This window comes from Eupeodes corollae, chromosome 1 (assembly GCF_945859685.1).
Source record: "Eupeodes corollae chromosome 1, idEupCoro1.1, whole genome shotgun sequence".
In the NCBI taxonomy this organism is placed as follows: domain Eukaryota; kingdom Metazoa; phylum Arthropoda; class Insecta; order Diptera; family Syrphidae; genus Eupeodes; species Eupeodes corollae.
In genome coordinates this window covers 226,077,060-226,097,071 of record NC_079147.1, presented here as the reverse complement: position 1 = coordinate 226,097,071, position 20,012 = coordinate 226,077,060, and the positions used below count along the sequence as shown (strand labels likewise).

The following is a 20,012-nucleotide window of genomic DNA, read 5'->3' as shown; positions in this document are numbered from 1 at the left end:
GGTGTTAATTCTTGGATGTTAATAAAATCATCAATAATCATAAATCATCCGTTAGACAATGAATTAACCACCAATTATGATTAAAGTACGACTATAGTTGCAAAGTAACGCAACTGCTTTTCTGCTCAAACCACAGGATGCAATCGTATCTATTTTGATCCTTGATTATTGGATCATAATTTTATATTTAACAGGACATTATTTACAATAAAGTTTGTTTTTAATATTATTTTTAGTGTTGGATTTAAAATGAACTTTATAGATAGTCTCTTAATTGTATAGTAGTGGGTGACAAGAGGAAGTTGTCATAAATTGGATTTCAAAAATTTTTAGCCTATATGTTTTGTAATGGCTGTTTTTCTTAGCCGTGTTAAATACAAGAAGAAAAAAAACTCATAAAGTTTAATGTTATGGTCAAGAATTGAGCTTCTATATAAAGATTATGTTTTAAAAATGGCTCGATTGTATTCCAGTCGAGAGGTCCAATTTTCTACCACTTTTAAGAGCGATTGGGACCGTTTATAAGAAATAACGAGGTGAATATTCTCTTCCAAAGGGCCAATAGCTTTGGGCTTTACATAACCCTACAAAAAATAGTCCAGCAGCATTAAATCGCACGATGTTGGTTGTCACTCCACAGGTTCAAGATAATGCACTCAAGTGACAGCTGTTACAAAGACATACTTACTCAAGGAGGCGCTACAATCCAGGACGGAACTGGGCCTCAACCAACATGCGTTTCCAGCCCTAGCTGGCTGTCTTCAGTTTCGCAGGCCAAGTTAGTTGAGATCTTCTCCCACTTTCGTGCCCACCTCAGTCGCGGTCTTCCTCTACTCCGCCGTCTCTTTGGGATTGGACCTTCCGGGCTTGAGCGTTGATGTCCGCTCTACATGCCACAGCCATCTTAGTCGTTGGACCTAAGTTCATTAAACCAGGTCAGTGTCATGGTACAGTCCGTACAGTTCGTAGTTGTATCATCTCCTCCACTCTCCAGGGTGCAGTTCTAAGCGCCATAAATGCAAACCGGGATGGTGATTGTCTTATATGTAGATGGTGATTTTAGATGCTCGAGGGAGAACTATACTACTCAATCCAATTCCAATCTGCGAGCTTGAAAGAATTATTAGGGAAGCAGCGAGGTTTATGAAAAATACGAACAATTTAACTAAAAAAATGAGTGGTATGACTTTTCGTGTGAGCAATTAAGGAAAAGATCATTAGATCTTTGTAATCTCCTGAGAAGGTATGAAATTCCAAGTGTAAGGTTAGATAACTCGGATATTAACAATCTTTACAAAAGTACAAGTAAACAAAAAATAAAGAAGTATGAAGAAAATTTTGCGGTTTCCCTAAGTCGAAGTAAAGACTCAGCCGAGTTTTGGGCTATAGCGAGGAAACTTAATAGAAATACTAAAGTAAAAGTTTCAGCAACAGTGTCATTGCAGGCGTTAAGTTATCATTTCGCTTCACTTTTAAATTCTTTAACACAAATATCTTCGAGTTATGCACGACCATCAACTTGGATTGAGAAACTCGATAAGAATATAACTGAAAATGAAGGGAGTTGTGTTTTACAAAGTCTTAAAAATGGCAAGGCCGCTGGATCAAATGGTGTACTAGAAGAAGCGCTTAACATGGAACGTTCCCCGATAACTTCTTCGAAGCCCTTATAATGCCAATCTACAAGAAGGGTGATGTAAAAGACCCTACAAATTATAGAGGAATATCGTTTCTGAATGCAGCCTTAAAAATATTCACAATCGTTCTTTATGAAAGACTGAACAGTTGGGTGCAAGATAAAAACAAGCTTAGTGAATTTCAAAGTGGTTTTCGAAAAGGATATTTCACAGTGGATAATATCTTTGTGCTTCGTTCACTTCCACAGTGGAAAATTGACCAAAATTGACTGTACGCCTTTTTCGCCGATTTCAAAGCAGCTTTTGATTCTATCAATATATACGCTTTACTATACAAGCTATTTAACTTAATTTTGTCAACATTATTGAAAAACTGTACCAAAACACCATAGCATACATTTATAATGGAAAAGAAATATCAGAGAGCATTGAAATGAAGGAGTGAGACTAGGCTGTAATCTAAGCCCCTTGTTATTTGCACTCTTTCTAGATGATTTGGTTGAGTATCTCAATTGTGGAGTGGAGTTTGCCAACAAACGGATCAAAGTGATCATGTATGCCGATGGTATTGTCATTCTTGAAGAGTCACCGACTGCTCTACAGTTGATGACCAATAAACTGGAAGAATATTGCCAAGTTTGGAATCTAGAAGTTAATCCGGAAAAATCAAAAGTACTGGTTTTAAAGAATGGATCTGGCAGAACGGCGAGAGACGAGCAATGGAAATGTGGCGAAAAAACTCTAGACGTAGTTAAGTCTTACATTTATTTAGGAATGGAGTTCAATCTAAAATTAGAAAAACATTTCAAAAGCAAACTCAATAAGGCTTAATCGGCGATATGTGTATATTGGAAAAGAATCTATAATAACAAGCTAATAGCGACTGACTTAAAATATAGCGTAATTAATGCTTCTGCGCAGTTATGGGGAATACAGAAGTATGAGCTAGTTAAAAGCCTATAAGGCTTTTTCTTAAGGAAAATATTCTTTCTACCGATAAACGCCCCGAAATATATGTATTATTTGGAAACTGGTCTTCCGTGAGGCAATTTTTACCAGCTGTCTTTACCTGGTCCATGTCCCCTCGGCATGGAGAGAAGTTAAAGTTGTCTTTATACCTAAAGCAGGTAAATGCTCCCAAGTTAATCCTAAAGATTTACGACCTATAAGTCTATCATCATTCCTTCTTAAGACCCTGGAAAGATTGATCGATATCCATTTAAGGGCACGTATCGATACAAGACTTCTGTCTTCGTCTCAACATGCCTACTGTAAGGGTAAATCGGTGGAAACAGCGTTACACACTTTAGTACGCACCATCGAATATTCCCTCCATCATAAAGAGTTCACTATGGTTGCTTTCCTTGACATCGAAGGTGCCTTTAACAACGTGGACACATCTGCAATCACTTCTGCACTGACATCTCTAAATGTAGAGAGTTCGCTTCGGGAGTTAATTCATTTAATGCTTACTAGCAGAATAATTAATTCAAAACTGGGCAACTCTTCTAGTAGACGATTCGTTAGTAGAGGGACACCGCAAGGTGGTGTTCTATCCCCTCTCCTCTGGAACCTAGTGGTGAATGAAATCCTAACTAGTCTGGATGCGGAGGGTTTCAGAGTGATAGCCTATGCGGACGACGTTGCTATAGCAGTTTCAGGAAAGCATCTTAATATCCTAAAAGAACTCTTACAAAATGCCTTGGACAGACTAATACTCTGGGCTGATCGGTGTGGACTGGGTGTTAACCCACACAAAACCGATCTGGTCTTATTTTCGAGGAGATACAAAATTCCATTTGTCAACCCTCCTTACATTAAAGGAATCCAATTAAAATTCTCAGACGAGGCCAAATACCTAGGTCTTGTCTTAGACAAAAAACTAAATTGGAAACGCAACATACAGGAAAGAGTCAAAAAAGCTACTGTAGCTCTCTTTTCTTGCAAAAAAGCTATTGGTAATAAATGGGGTTTACAACCCAGAATCACGCATTGGCTATACACATCGGTAATCAGACCGATTTTAACGTACGGTGTGGCAGTATGGTGGACTGCTTTAGAGAAAGGTATAAACAGGGATAAGTTGAATAAAGTTCAACGTTCAGCCTGCCTATGTATAAGCGGATCGCTTCGCACGACCCCGTCTGCGGCACTGGACACCTTGCTCTACCTTACACCTCTTGACATATTTAGTAAACAAATAGCTGCAAGCTCTGCTATCCGCCTCAATGCTTCGTCGCAGTGGACTAACAACAACATTGGCCACTCCGTAATTCTAAGGTACTTAGAATCAATTCCAAAGCACACAGACTACACCATCCCCCAACTACAATTCGATAGGAATTTCCAGATTTCTATACCTACCAGATCTTTTTGGGAGGATAGGACATTCTTAGATGATGAGTCAATCCACTTTTACACAGATGGCTCAAAGACCAAAGAAGGGGTTGGTGGTGGTGTGTACTCTGAACGACTGAAATTAAGTCTCTCATTCCGCCTTCCCAATCATTGTAGCGTGTTCCAGGCGGAACTTTTGGCGATTAAGGAAGTCTTGTCTTGGCTCAAAGAAAACGTGATATCAACATCTGATATCCGTATTTTCTCCGACAGCCAGGCCGCTATCAAATCTCTGGACTCAGTCTCTACAAACTCTATAACAGTCCATAACTGTCGATCATCTCTAATGGAGATGGCGCAACAGTTTAATATTCACCTTTGCTGGGTGCCGGGCCATAGAGACATTCCAGGTAACTGTAAGGCAGATGAACTCGCCAGGAACGGTACAGTACAACCCATCCTACCACGTTTGGCAAGTACTGGCATACCAATCGCTACTTGTAAACTGCTACTAATGCAAGACGCTGTGAGGAGGGCAGGCACCAGGTGGACCAACATCACCACGTGTCAAGCCACAAAAAACATCTGGCCAACACTGGATTTAAAACGTTCAAGGTGCTTGCTCTCTCTAAGCAGATCGCATATAAGCTCGATAATAGGTGTCATAACCGGACACTGTCTAATAGGAAAGCACGCCATGAGACTAGGCGTGTTCTCAAATGACTTTTGCAGAAGCTGTATGGACGAGGAAGAGGAAGAAACGGTTCTTCATCTTCTCTGCACATGCCCTGCTCTAGCTCGAAAACGCAAGAATTACCTAGGAGAATTCTTCTTTAACGATCTAAACGATCTAAATCATATCGGGATAATCAGCCTCTCACGTTTCGTAAGAGACTCTAACTGGTTCCATTGAGCTTAGGAGGAAGCCTCAAGATTCATGTGGTATCACAATGGGCCATTAAACTGGCCTAAGTGTGTCCGTTCCATCTTGGACAGCCACTATAACCTAACCCTAACCTAACCTTCCGTCACTGTTTATTTCAACTTTTAAACTGAATGTTGATACATTGTGAATATTGCCTCAATGTTGATGAGCGAACTTTTTCAATATGTGCATACATTTCATTCACATCAGTGATGGATATTTCTTGGTAAAGCATCTTCTTCAATTGAACCGCATTCATACTCCAATTCAGGGTCTAGCCACTGTATGCAGCTAACAAGTTCCAATCTTTTACAACCAGCTTTTTTGTTTAGTCGCATAATCCAGTATCTGAACCCATCTTCTCAGCTTCCGTCGCAATACCCAGAAACGGTCCACTGACATCACGCTTTGATCTTCCAAATATGTCAATATCATTTGCATATCAGATTAAATGTTGACGGTTGAGTTTTGCGCAATTCTTTCTAGAACAATGTTGAAGAAGTGACATCAAATGCATCGGTGAGATCTTTTCCGACCTTGATAGAGCAGCGTGCATTCTCCATCGTCATAAATTTGACAGGGATGCCAAAACTAGACGTTGCTCTGTAGAGCTCTTCCCTATAGATGCTGTCATACGTGGATTTAAAATCGATAAGGAGATGGTGGGTATCGATTTTAAGCTCCTATGTTTTTTTTCAAGATCTGCCGTAGTGTGAATATTTGGTCGGTAGTGGACTTTCCTGGTCTGAAGCCACACTGCTAAGGACCTATCAGGTTGTTGACGAACGGCTTCAGACGTTCACATAATACGGCAGAGAGGATCTTAAATGCAATGCTAAGAAGACTTATGCTTCTTTATTTGGCGCAATTAAGAGGATCTCCTTTCTTATTTACCGGGCATACTATGCTGAGATTCCACTCATCGGGCATGCTTTCTTCCGACCATATTTTGCAGATGAGTTGGTGCATGCTCCCTACCAAGTCATCGCCTGCTGCTTTGAATTATTCGGCAGCGATGCTGTCAGCTCCAGCAGCTTTGTTTGACTTCAGTTTAGATATAGCTATCTTCACTTCGTCGAGGTCGGGTAGGCGGAATTGTTGGTGTGCGTTGAATAGGTTGAGTGGTTCTTTCTCCCTTGCAGCGGAATTCGGTTCGTCATTGCCGTTATATAATTTAGAGAAATCATCTTTTCATATTCTCAGCATCGACTGCGGTTCTACTACGATGTTCACCTGATAGTCTTTACAGGCTTCGGTTCGTGGCTGGTACCCTTGGGAAGTTTTTTTTACCTTTTGGTAAAATTTATGAAACTATTTCCTTTTGTGACATCCCTCTATCTCCTCGAACAAGCATTTCTCATGCTCTCCTATTTTCCGTCTAAGAAGCCGGTGTTCCTCTCTCCTCTTCTGCTCGTAGAGCTCGCAAGCAGCTCTGGTCCTTCTGTGCAGGGCCGTTTTGTATGCCTGTTGTTTCGCTGCGTGCGCTTGCTGGCATTCGTTGTCAAACCAGGGGTTTCGCTGTGGTGGCCGTGTAAAACATAGCACTTCAGAGGAGGAATCTCTGATGGCTGCAAGGCAATGTTGCCACCGGCTTTCAATGCTTAATGCAGGAAGCATATGACTCCTTAAGAGGTTATTAGAGATCCGATCGGAAAAGGATCTTCTCACAGTACTTCCTTGTTTTGGCTTGGAACGTGATATCCGTAGCCGTACCTTAGCTACAACGAGGTAGTGGTCTGAGTCAATGTTGGCCTCTCGGAATGTTCGGATATCCTGTATACTGGAGAAGTGTCGTGCGATTATCGCAATGTGGTCAATCTGGTTGACGGTTGATTGATCAGGAGATTTCCATGTCCCGTTGTGGATATTGAGATGTGTGAACTGCGTACTAGCTACCAGAACGTCTCGTCCCGCAGCGAAATCGACCAGCCTGAATCCGTTGTCGTAGGTGGTGTCGTGCAGGCTGTATCTCCCGATTATACCACCAAAGATGTCTTCTCTTCCTAGCTTGGCATTAAAATCTCCTAGGACAATTTTAATGTCATAACCAGGGCACTGCTCATACGTCTTGTCAAAGAGCTCGAAAAATATGTCTTTGGTGTCTTCAACTTTCCCGTCTGTTGGGGCATGCGCGCATATTAGGCTTATTGTGGCGAATTTAGCCTAGATGCGGATTGTCGTAATGCGCTCGCTCGCACTGTTGAAACTCAAGACTTTTTGCCTGAGTCTAGTTCCAACAACGAATCCACATTCAAATAGACGATATCTTTGTTCTCGGTAGCAGACGCCGTAGTATACATCGCAGTCTTTTAGTTTGATGATTGGAAATTAGTCAAAATATACATTTCTATTTATTGAAAAAAAAAGTATTTAATTGAAAAGTACAAAAACTCTTTTTTAATGTATCAATTTATAAAAAACGAAATTAATATTGTTAATCAATTAAATTATTTTTCTCTAAAGAAAATAAAATTCTCGGAATAAAGTAACAGCTTTTTCTTAAAGTACTTTTATATCGTTCGTAGAAAATTTAAAATTGTAACTATAAAAAAAACCGGAACTTGGGCCCCTTTCTTTATCTAAGCTTGATTAAAGCGGAAATAGTTTTGCGTTCCTCTTCACTGCATTCACGGTATGCAATTATGAAGCCAGCTAGAAAAAAAAAATCGATACATAACTGAATTGAACGTTGCACCATAGAAATCTCTTTTTCGAACTGACCATAAAACAATTATCCCGAACGGAACGATGATGATGGTTCCGTTCGCCTCTCTCGTCTATGAAAAAAGGGGCTTTCAGAAAACTATAAAAGCAACACACACACAAAAAGATGAAACCACTAACCATAGGTACATGTGGTTAATAACTATCGATCAATATTCTGATACTTCGGCATCAGCCGTTAATTAAATTCCAAATAAAAGGAAGTAATATGTGAGTTCCTTTGATGTTGAAATGAATCTATAACATCGAATCGAACTCGACGATGATGACGATTATCCTGTCCATATTAAGATATTTCAACAATAAAGAGACAGGAGAATGTGCCAGCGAGAGAACACTACTTGAACTTGTACGACGGCCGTAGCGCCGTTGCCGTTGTACCTGCGGACATGAGAATACCGGCGTACCGCAATAATTACACTAAATTGCAGTGACATGATGACAGACTGCATGGTCTGTACTTCATGTTTTTCCAACGTCATCCTCTTCTTCAAATTATGCTAACGCTTTCTTATGCCAAGTAAGAAATGAAAAAAAAGGCGGTTCAACTTAGATACCTTTCATAAATCCATTGTACGGATTCATATCTACTCGTATCTAAGAGATATAACGACCTCTGCTTTTCAAAACAAGAGGAGCCGTACATTTGTATATGCTTAGAGTCGGAACCTCTCTGCCTTGAGATTCAAGAAAGGATCAACAAAAAGGAAGAAGTGGGGGTGAAATGCCTAAAAGGTAAAGGTGGTAGTGGTTACATGCAGACACACCTCTTTACTAGTTTCCCAAAGAAATGCTTTCAATGTAGATATACAACTGTATGTATGTAGGTAAGGTACCGCTCAGGTTACTCGACGTCGTCGGTCGGTCGCAGTCGTCGGCGGTGGTGCAGCGATGATTTGCATAGACAATTTTATGAGTATAATCTGGTACGAGTACTGGTACTGGTACAAAGGGGTACGTCTTGAAACCAAGGCGCAGTCACTCTATAACTACCATTAATGTGTTGCATGGAACTATGCTTATTCAGGAATTTCAATTAGCCGCTGTTGTCGTCGCCATCATCATCATCATCAACATTCAACATCATGATGATCATCGTCGTCGTTGTCTTCTTCGAAACAAAATAAAAGGTGTAGCCTTAGCCTAAACCACCTCTGCACTCCCATATTCCAACTTTTTGACTTCAAAAATTGTTTTCGTAGATAAGGAGAAATGGATCGACCCGAAATTGAGCCAAAATACCACAACAGGAAGTTTGTATTGTGTAACAATAACACATGGAAGTCTTGAGGTTTCTCTTAATCCAAATAAATGTTAGCACTCGTATTGTTAAAACATGAATACAACTCGTACATTGAATGCTCTATAAGGCCACAGGGCTGGATTTTTGTTTAGATGTTATGAAGGTTGTTAAAAAGAAGAAGACGAAATGTTCAAGTCTTTCAAACCCCATTTTGAGACAAAAATTAATCGACAATGTTTTTTTTTAGGAATTGAAATAAAAAAATTAAACCTCTTAAGTTAAAAAAGAATTTTTCAGGACGTCGTCATTTCAGTTCAAATATTTACAGTAGCCATGCTGGTATTGGGTTGGTACAAGGGTGGTCAAATTCTCCAAGGATCAACTTTATCTAAGAACCTCCACTTCTATAGGAAGTACTTCCCCCAACCCGTCGATCGTATGGGGAAAGTGGACAAAATTCTATTTTTCGTAGTTAAGTTGATTTTTAGTAGCAAAATCGTTTTAAGTCCAATAATTAATGAGTTTCTCCTCCTGCCATGCCCACTTCTGAATATCGATTATATCTCAAGATCGATTTAAACAATTTAATTGGAAATTAGGGATTTAATTTTGTAGCTAAGTTTAGAAGCACACAAAAAGTCAGGTCCACCCACTGACACGCCTTAAAAACTTTGTTACAACAAACATTGTTCAAAAATATATTTTTAAAAATTTTAAAATAAAAACAAGAGCAAGAAAAATAAAAATAAAAAGCAAAAATATATTATGTGTTTATTTAAATTATAATTATTTAAGAATCCGAGCCAGATTGTTCAATGTCTTCAAAACTAAAATAGAAGAAGGCGAAGAGGTATCAATACATTCGCTTGTTTGGAGATATTGAGCAATTTCTTCTGACATAATCTCAGATCTTTTTTTCTAAGATTAGAAATTAAAGGATCGGACCTGAGAAGCAAGATCGTCAAAATGTCTGGGTTAGTGTTAACACGGGATGACTTTCTTGCGATTTTTTCGGAATTCCTTATGTGTTGCTTCAAGCGCTTCTTCGGACAGTAAACCAATTGGGATTTCGAAAGACAATATAATGTCTGGCCCATGAATTAAAAGTTTATGCACACTTATTGGCATGTAGTACCAACTGTAAAGCTCAAAATATAATTCCCTTACTTCAGCGAGTAAAACAGAGAATTGACTTATATTAATAGTTAGTCTTGAAGCCAAAACTCTCAAGACTATTGAACATTTTTATATAAGTCGTTCATCAATTCCGGTAATTTCAGTCGTTAACTGTGAGTTCTTGAAAAATATCCTTGCTGTATGCCATCATTTGTCGAACCGGAACCAGGCTTAGGCTTGTCGATATTAAGACCCAATTGTGTTTTGCTTAGGAGTTGCCCCACAAAGAAAACATTTAGATGCACAATTAGTGTTTGATAAAATGCTACATATGCTCCCATCAACCATTGTAAATATCAACTTAAATGAAATGTTTAATATTATGGTCTGGGGAGTGAGTAGTTCTATAAAAAGGAAAAAAAATAAAATAGTTTTGCTACTGGAAAACTGATCATTAACAAATTTACCGATCTGAGATTTCATTTTGGTTTCTTTCGGAAAAACCTTGTTTATATTGGCTATGGTCGGAACTTCCATCAAAGCCCCATTAACATGTGAGAATGGCATGTGTGTCGCCCTTTACTTCAGAAATATCGGCAATACTTTCAAAAGTTTTTTCGAGAAGTTCCTGAAGCTCAACAGAAGCAGTAGTTTCCGAAACTTCTCTTTTTTTTAACCAATTGATTTTTGAAATTTCTCAACTTACATAAAGTAGGAAATAAATCCTTATGAAAATCTTTAACTACAGATCTCAAGATCTAAGTATAGTTCTAACGTATCTTTAAGTGGTAATGTTTTTCCCCTTACAAGAATCAACTTTAATACCAGGCGAATCTCAGCTCTTCACATGAATTGGAGACTAAAATTCTCCTTTTTTTCGTCTTTATTGACGCATCTAAATATGGAGTTTCGGGTCTGCCCCAAGTAGTTTGTGGTCCATCATTAGACGATGTACTCTGTAAGTGATTTAAAATGCTGCCAGGAAGTGTAAAATTATTACTAAGTCAAGCCTCGTGTAGCTTCTTGAAAAGAGTATGATTCCTTGAACAAAGCTTCTATTTCCGTTCCAAGTTTTCATGACTTTTCAACTTTGGACCTTAAATTATTTCTTATTGTAACGGGACAATTATTAACACTTAAGTCAGTCAAAATTGAAGTTAAAATATTTTCAATTCTCGATCTTTTGTCGAAAGAAATCCATTTTCAAACATTTGTTGATTTTTAATGGTTGGACTTTGACCTACAAAAAGTTGGAATTTTTAAAGGTTAGCAAAAAGTAGCTAGAAAACTTTGCTTTTTCGAAAAGTTAAATAGTAATACCAGATATCTAAGTTAAAGTTCTTTAAAGCTTTCTTAAACTTTTTTCAAAATCCTAACTTAAGTGAAAAAATTCCTTTGAAATAGGTGTTTTTTTAATTATTTCCCTAAAGACTCCATTATTTCAATGCACTGTGAATCCGTGGAAAAACTCGTGCCTCCACTTTTTTTAAAAATGTGTTTGATACTCGGAATGAAACGTAACCATGTCCAGTGCTAAGAACTAAGTCATGCTTTTATGGAATGGAAATCTTCTTCTTCCTGTTTTTAAAAGCAGCCCTTGGGCCTTTTAATCAATGGCTGTAATGGTGGTAAGGGAAGAAGAGGTATAGACCGTAGAGGTTTTGTTGAAACTTGGTTTTTAAATCATAACATCAATACCATAACAAACAAAAATACGTCCACACGCCAATGTTTTTGACCGTTTCTATTCGATTGAGATCCGGCTATATTCTTTTTTGAAACCAAGTCCAATTTTATCAAGAACTCTCATAGCTCTTTAAGACCACAAGGAATTCAACATTCTGCGGTATTTCTATTCAAATCAGAATGTGCGAGCCATCCACAGTGAAGATCCAAAACCGGGATACAGTAATATGCAGAACCAGACAAACTAAGGATTACTTTTGACAATGGGTCAGGAGAATGCTTCCCAATCCTAAAATTCGGTTTTTACCTTCCACCGATATAACTTCATAACAGAATGGCGGACGCAGCTCCACCCCGTGGTGGATTCCGTGGAGGATTTGGTTCTCGTGGTGGTGGTGGGTTCCCGTCACCAAATTTGGACTTTTAGTTCGTGATGCTAAAATTCACAGCCTCGAAGAGATCTACCTCTACTCATTGCCCATTGCCAATCAAAGAGTTCGAGACCATCGATTTCTTTTTGGGCTCCGCCCTTAAGGATGAAGTTTTGAAGATCATGCCTGTCCAGAAACAAACTCGTGCAGGGCAACGTACCCGTTTCAAGACCTTCGTCGCTATCGGTGACAACAACGGTCACATTGGTTTGAGAGTTAAGTGCAGTAAGGAAGTTGCCACCGCTATTCGTGGTGCCATCATCTTGGCTAAATTGTCTGTTGTTCCAGTTCATCGTGGTTACTGGGGTAACAAGATCGGTAAACCCCATACCGTTCCATGCAAGGTCACAGAAAAGTGTGGTTCAGTATCTGTGCGTCTGATTCCAGCTCCTCGTGGTACTGGTATCGTTTTGGCTCCAGTTCCAAAGAAGCTCTTGACCATGGCTGGTATTGAGGATTGTTACACCTCAGCTCGTGGTTCCACCGGAACCTTGGGTAACTTCGCCAAGGCCACTTATTCTGCCATCGCCAAGACCTACGCTTACTTGACCCCAGACTTGTGGAAGGACATGCCACTCGGTGTCAACCCATACCAAGAGTTCGCTGATTTCTTAGGCGACAAACCAGGTGTCAGGCACGTGGAAGCTTAAGAAAATGTTCTTACGGTTGAAAAGTCTGTTAGCACAACTAACATTAGCACCCGGTGCAATGAATGAATAATTCAGTCAGAAAGCATATCTCATTGTCATTCTGGAAGCGGAACTCATCAAATTCTTCATGAACCAGTAACTCTGAATCGAATGCCTAAATGTGCCACACTCGCAAGCATTAGTCTCTTTTCTGTTCCTAACATGAGAAATCTGCTCTAAGGACAACACAACAAAGCGAGAATACCCCAAATCGTCAATGGTGAGGAAACTTCATGGGTCCACTTCCAGCTTCGGAAAAACAACCGGCCCGGTTATCCATTAATGAAAGACCTAAAATACGAAATGCGCAAAATGTTATCTCGGAAGACACTACAGAAACCAAAAAGTTACTGTCAAGTCAGATAGCCAGGCCATACATTTAAAGCACCTAGCTTGCTGAATTTATCAGCTCAAAACTGGAATCGGCATGAGGAAAGTACAATGTCTCATTTCATTGGGTTTTTGGGCATGTTCCTGCAGGATTTTCTGATATCCAAATGCCACTATGGGAGCAATATTCTCATTCTTCTCATTTCATTTGGGTTTTGGGCATGATCCTGTAGAATTTTCCGATATCCAAATACGACTACAGGAGCAATATTCTTAATTATTCTAGAGCGACGCTGATGCACACGGTTTCAATCAACACATCACTAACTTGTTTGAACAGCTCAAAACCTTCTACCAGTTTTACTATTTCAAACTGAAAAGGTTCATTACGAACGGCCCACAAGTGCTTTAGTTTTACGAACAGAGCTTACGAAAATGGTTACCATTTTTCTACCTGCCTTTTTACACGGGGACTGCCTTTTGTGATTAATTCACAAATCTTCCAATAGTAATTATTGTCATGAAAAGTACTTTCTCAAATGTTTAAATCAGCCGTACGGACTCTGCATACAAACTGTAGGTCCCCTTCAATTCTAACATTACTCGCACAGGCAAATTGTTGAAAGTTATAAGCCACTAGGCCCTGCCATCTAGTTTATTTATTTATGTAAATGCGTATCAAAGCGGTTATTGTTTCATTTTAAGTGTTGTCGTAGGTTTTTCTTGTCAAAAGTCAAAAAAGTGACAGCTGTCAAATAAACTCTTTAAAATTACTTTTAAACTACAAATTTATAAAAATATAAATGCGCCTTTTATATAACTGTGCTTCAGTCTAGCCCCGTTCGATGTCAGTGGTACGTCATGATTGAAAAGTAAACATCAAGTTGACGAACTCAAAATTGACAACAAAGGCAGGAGCGAGCGCAGTGAACAACGAACGCTACCCTACGACGAGTATAGTAAAAGGAACGACCAAAAATAAAGGAGTGCAGGCAGAATGCAGTCTATCAGTCACGCACTGAACAATTGAAACAATCAGTCGAAGTCGCAGCTTGAAATTTAACTTTTTGTTTGTCTTCTTTGACGACGGCGACGGACGAACCCTTTACTTGATGTAATATCGAATTTCACTCAACACAGAATACAGTAGTAAAAATTGTATGGCATCGAGAGATTCCTTATTCACAATAATTAGGGTGGGGTTACATATGGCAGAGACACAATAAAACAGCATAAATGGTGAAATTTAAGTTGAAAATTGTGAATGTTCGAGTATTTGCAGTATATTCAATTGCGATTCACGCAGCAGTTAAAATTACTTAACATTATGGCTTCGCTTGTAGTTAGTGACGTTCCAAGTCATGTGTTTTTTTAACAATGAGATTCAAGTCACAAAATGTATTCGTAGATTTAGAGACGTTAAAAATACATGAAATATTTATTTCAAATAAGAGATTATTAATACACCAAGGAGTAAGAGGCAAACTTTATTCATCTTAAGATAGTCAAGGCATCTACTTGCAAGTATATTTTTTGAGTTCGAAAATAAACTAATGGTTCTGATGTCTTAAAATCAAATTTCATCAAATGTGCAAACTTCAATGGCGTGTGTAAGCGTGTAGCGCTCCATTTTTAGTAATGTCTTAGTTTATATTTGTCAAATGTCAAAAGATGACAGCTTAAAAAGGGACAGCTGCCAAAATAGCCGGCTCTTCAAAAGAAAACTTCTTATTGGAAAACCATTAACTTCTTATTAAATAAGCTTACTACAAGCGTTTAAAGTCTTGGTTGACTTTAAACTAAGAAACTCTTAACAAAACACAAACGTCATTCGTGACATCAAACAAAAATGAATGCATACACGTTCCTATGCCTACACCAACATTTTTCTAAAATTTCAAACAAATCCCACTCATGTAATTTTGGAATAAGGTAAAAGACCTCATGTCTCATTAGCATTCAACTCGAAACGAGATTGATTAAATGAAAGTTAAACGACACTTTCCCAAATGACAATTCAAGCGTAATGCCCCCACGAAATTTATGGGCGACTTATGAAGTCGTAGGTACCTAACCTATTCGTATATAAGCATCGACGACGCCATCGATTACGTGCGTTAAAATCAGAACAGTGTACTGCTGCTGCTCCGTGCCACCAACTCCGCCGCCGACGGCACCGCCATCTGCCGCGCCACCGCGCCGGCCGCACCAGTCTTTTGCAGACTTTTCAATCCTACCATTCGGTAAATTGCCTCTGCTGATGAATACCAATTGCACTCGCGCGTGTGAACGTCAAACTTATGCGCACGAAACGAAAATAAAAAAAAAAAACTGTCAGACTTTACCTATCATTAAGCATTAATTGTGAACCGTGGTGGCGCAAATTTTACGCAGATATTTTCGAGGAACATGTCTGCCGAGTCGAATGCGGATGACGACAACGCTATTCTGCGCAGCAGCGTCGATAATTTTGGTATGGTGGGTGACGCGACGCGGTGACGGCAATAACGATGGAGGATAAAGTTTGGTGATGCAGTTAGTCAAGTCAGCCATACCACGATCACCATAAAGTAAAATTTACATCTCTGTTGAAGCAAATTAATCGCGCCTTTTTAAAGACTTTCCTCCACGTTCTTTTTTGACATGTTTTTGAATTTGTTCTCCTAATAATTTGGCCAACTTAAAAGGTTTATGGCTGAAACACAAACACGATTCAGCTTCGGCTTCGCCTGACGTTTACGAGTTCAGCCATAGGAATTCAATGCATGCTATCAAAATGAAGCTTCTACCTCACGTTTTATTTGACAATCGTAAGGAAAAGAACGTAATGTTAAGTAATGTGACTCCAAACGAAAGCTCTAGTGAGCTCTAGCGATAAATTTAATTTTTCGATTTCAAAACTTTTTATTTTAAGAAAAAATAACAGCTGCTAATTACAGAAGTGCACATTTTAGAAATGTCATATTGGAAAAGTCATTCAAAGCAACCTCGAAGCAGGCCCAACGTAACGCAGACGAAGCCGAAGCGTGTTTGTGTTTCAGCCATTAAGGTTACTGATATTTGAATTTGGTGAGAAATTTGAGTTGTTTCGTCAAGTAAGCGATATGTGAAGAATTAAAACCGTGTGTTTCGCTCAAGAACAACTAAGAATATTGCTGCTCTAGCCCCTAGTGTTGACAAAACCCAAAGTATGATCATTTCTTATCGATAGATTTAATTAGACATTTTCTTATCGGAGCACTTCATAATCAGGCCACCATTTATTACTTGCAGTGAATAAAAGTAGATCAAAACATTACAGAAATAAGAGTTCAAAACTTTTTCTAGGCTATAAATTTTGCAAAGTTGTGTAACCGATGACAAAGTTAAGTCAACTTATTTGTCTAACCTACTTAAACGGCTCCCAAATCATGGAGAATCTTGGTCTGAGATATTGCGTTGTTCCATCACTTATGGTCCCTTGTAAGTACCTTCCAGTCCGCGAGACCAAGCGCTCTTACGTCAGAAACCACTTTTTTAATATATAAGAAGTTCGGTCTTCTTCATCATCTCGAAGATTTTCTTGGCTGGAGCGTTTTTGTAAATTCACTCGATGTGCTGAAGTTGGCGGGTTTTGTCTGTTTGGAGAACGTCTATATCTTGATACAGCTTGCTCAATTCCCTGTTCAATCTTCTCCTAAATTCGCTCCCTTCATATTTAGGTCCAAATATTTGCCGATTTTATCAATTATTGTCCAGCCACGGTGCGGAGCGGCGCGCGGCGCACTAATCCACGAATCCGCACAACACCTCCAATAAAGAAGGGACCGTTGCCGCATTTAAAGCACTTAAGAACAACAATCCGGTAGAATTTGATGGAATTCCCGCAGAGCTTTTACAAGCAGCTTCAACGTCATCAAGCGAACTGCTTCATCCGCTCATAAAAGAAGCCTGGACCACCAAAAGCTTCCCGGTGAGTGGAAGAAGGAAATTATCATCAAGCTCCCAAAAAAGGAGATCTAACAAAGTGCGAAAACTGGAGAGGAATTTGCGTTGCCAAAATAATAGCAAAAGTTACACTGGAACGCATCAGAGAACACCTTGAGGCCACATTCGATGCCGAACAAGCAGGATTCCGCGCTGGATCCTCCTGTATTGATCATATCAACACCATGTTCATGTTCACCACTACACCTGCTGTTCGTTGACTTCGAGAAGGCCTTTGATAGCGGTAACAGTGTGTATATCTGGTTAGCTTTATGGAGGAGATCCATCCCAGAAAAACTAATAGCTCTTATTAAAGCAACATATGATGGACCCAAGTGTCACGTTCTGCACGATGGTAGGTTGTTAAATGATTTTGAAATCAATAGCGGAGTCAGACAGGGCTGCATTCTGTCGCCAATATTGTTTTTGTTTGTGATAAGCGATGTATTGCGCGCAGCTCTGTCATGTAGTGGAGGGATACAATATACTTTGACATCCTATTTTAAGCACCTGTATTACGCGAACGTAATTGTTTATAGATGTCTTCGTAACATCATAAGAATTTTCTGGCCAAATCGAATATCCGAAGAGGTCCTTCATAAAAGGACAGGTATGGAACCTATAGACTCTATAATAAGAAGGGGTAAGTGGCAATGGATTGGACATACGCTTCGAAAAGGTAACGACCGCTCACATAAGAAGGAATAAGAGCTGGACGATCGAGAAGCACATAGCGCAGAACAGTGTAGGCGGAATCAGCGTCACTAGGCAAAAGTTGGAGGAGGTGAAACACATCTGCGAAGACCGTACACGATGGCACGTAGGCGTAGTAGAGGCCCTATGCCCCTTAAGGGGTTCCCAACGGACTTAACCGGTCTGAGGACCTAAGTAACTAGAAAGTAACTCGGCGTCGTATAGTATAATTGGTAAATTTAGAATTTTGTGCAGTTTATCTTTCGGCCTTATTGAACCAGCAGGGGCACGCTAGGCTAATTCTTCGTCAAGTTTTTAATATCATGCCGTTCGTGGAATTGATATTTGTTTCGAGGTTGATGAACTCCTCGACTACCTCGTGAGATTTTGGACAGGTGAGGCTTTGTTTGTTTGTGGATAGCATATACTTTGCTTTGTCGTAACGCATTTCCCCTGTTTATCTATTCACATAGCTGTGAATGCTTCTAGAACAGTTCGATTGGAGTGGCCTATAATGTCAAATTCATCCGCAAAAAAATTGGAAGGACCCGTTAAAGATACTGCCTTCCAGGTTTATACAACTCTCACACACTATCCGCTCCAAGAATAAGGTCTTGATATCGTATTTCCTTGCCTGAAGCCTGGGCATTTCAAGAATAGCTGGGTGAGATGTTACCTATTTGCTCGTTGCACCGCGTATTTTGTAACGTCATGTGAAATAGCTGGATCAATTTGTTTGGGATCCTGAGTTCCGACAACACCAATAGAAGCTCTTGGCGATTTATCATATCATATGCGGCTTAGAGTTATATGAAAAGATTGTGGTTTCTGACTGGTAATTCGTTGGTCTTTTTTCAGGATTTATTTTAAAGTGAATATTTGGTCTACCGTTAATATGCCTGGTCTGAAGCTGATCATAGTGTTGCAGATACGTTTAAGACGCTCAAATAGTACTTTCCATAGGATCTGCTAGCTGTTAAGTGTTTTCCCACAAAAAGATAACGACCGAATTCTAAAACGTCATTAAGCACAAAATTGGTTACGAAGCCCGAAAACTAAAAAAAAATCACCAAAAAGCCCAAAGCCAATGTCGTAAAGCCCAAATTGTTAGTTTTCATTTTGTCCAAACGAATTTGTAATCTTGAATTAGGGTTTTACGGCATAGGGGTTGGGTTTGGTAACATTTTTGAGTGATATGACATTTTTCTATTGGGAAATAATACCGAACGCTTTCATTTGAAATTTCATAGGCCAAATATATATTTCCCTCCTAAAACACAGGAACTTAAAACCTCAAGTTCTCGTAATTATTGTCTTAAAACAAATTAAATTATTTCCGTGTTGAATCACAACTCATCGAATCATTGTAATCATAGTTTTTAAAGTAACGTAAGTTGCTTTGGAGCGCTTTCTTAACAGCATTAGAAAGTGCTCACCATACCTTTTTTTGACCTTGTTGTAATAACTTTCGGGTACTTATTTAATAAGATTGTCTTGATGTTGCGTTTTCGTTAAAAGTAAAGGTATTTTCCCCTCCTATCACTTTTTTTTCTTTTAGCTCCTATTAGCCCTTACCAAGCCCGTCATTTTTATTTTAGAATTTCCATCTACGCGCTAATTGAGTTGGAAATTGGTTGGACTTTGTTTTTTTTCGTTTTTTGAGTATACGCACGACCACGAAACTGAGGCACGTGACCACAGTATGCATCTTACCACAATCCCAAAGACGAATAACGCGGTGGTGGTGTGGTGGCAGCTGTGGGCGACGCGACGCAACGACCGCGACGATCAACTGCCTCACGCTCTCTCATCAACGAAATATCAACCTGTGATTAAGGCGACATGTAATATTCTTGGATGCATGGAGCGGTGCTCCTTTCTTCAAAAAGAAGACCCACTAATGCCTACATATGTAGGTAGATAATATTATAGTAAGCATAATATTATGCATATATAAGTCCAAGTCTTCACATAGAAGATACGCGGAGGGAAATGGAATGGTGTGATCCTCTGTCCATGAAGCGGCGGGAGGTTGTGGTATGTGTTTCTCTCGTTTTGATGAGCTGATGCGACTTTGTGCTGGCTTCCTGGTCATTCACAGAACCAAGGGGCGGGCAGTTGGGCAAAGTGACACAAGACAACATTTTATTTTAATTTTATTACTTTTTAGCTCGTTCATTCATTCGGACTAAAATGTTGTTGTTGTTGTCGGTTCTGATGAAGACGATGATGATG

The 20,012-nt window shown here is 39.3% G+C and overlaps 1 protein-coding gene and 1 pseudogene across 1 annotated transcript in view; one reads left to right on the top strand and one right to left on the bottom strand.

Annotated features, from left to right (window-relative positions):
* Window positions 1-20,012, bottom strand: part of LOC129940292 (apoptosis-stimulating of p53 protein 2) — a 375,436-nt gene that overhangs the window by 276,428 nt on the left and 78,996 nt on the right. The window lies entirely within an intron of this gene.
* LOC129940295 (40S ribosomal protein S2-like) lies at window positions 12,003-12,762 on the top strand (annotated as a pseudogene).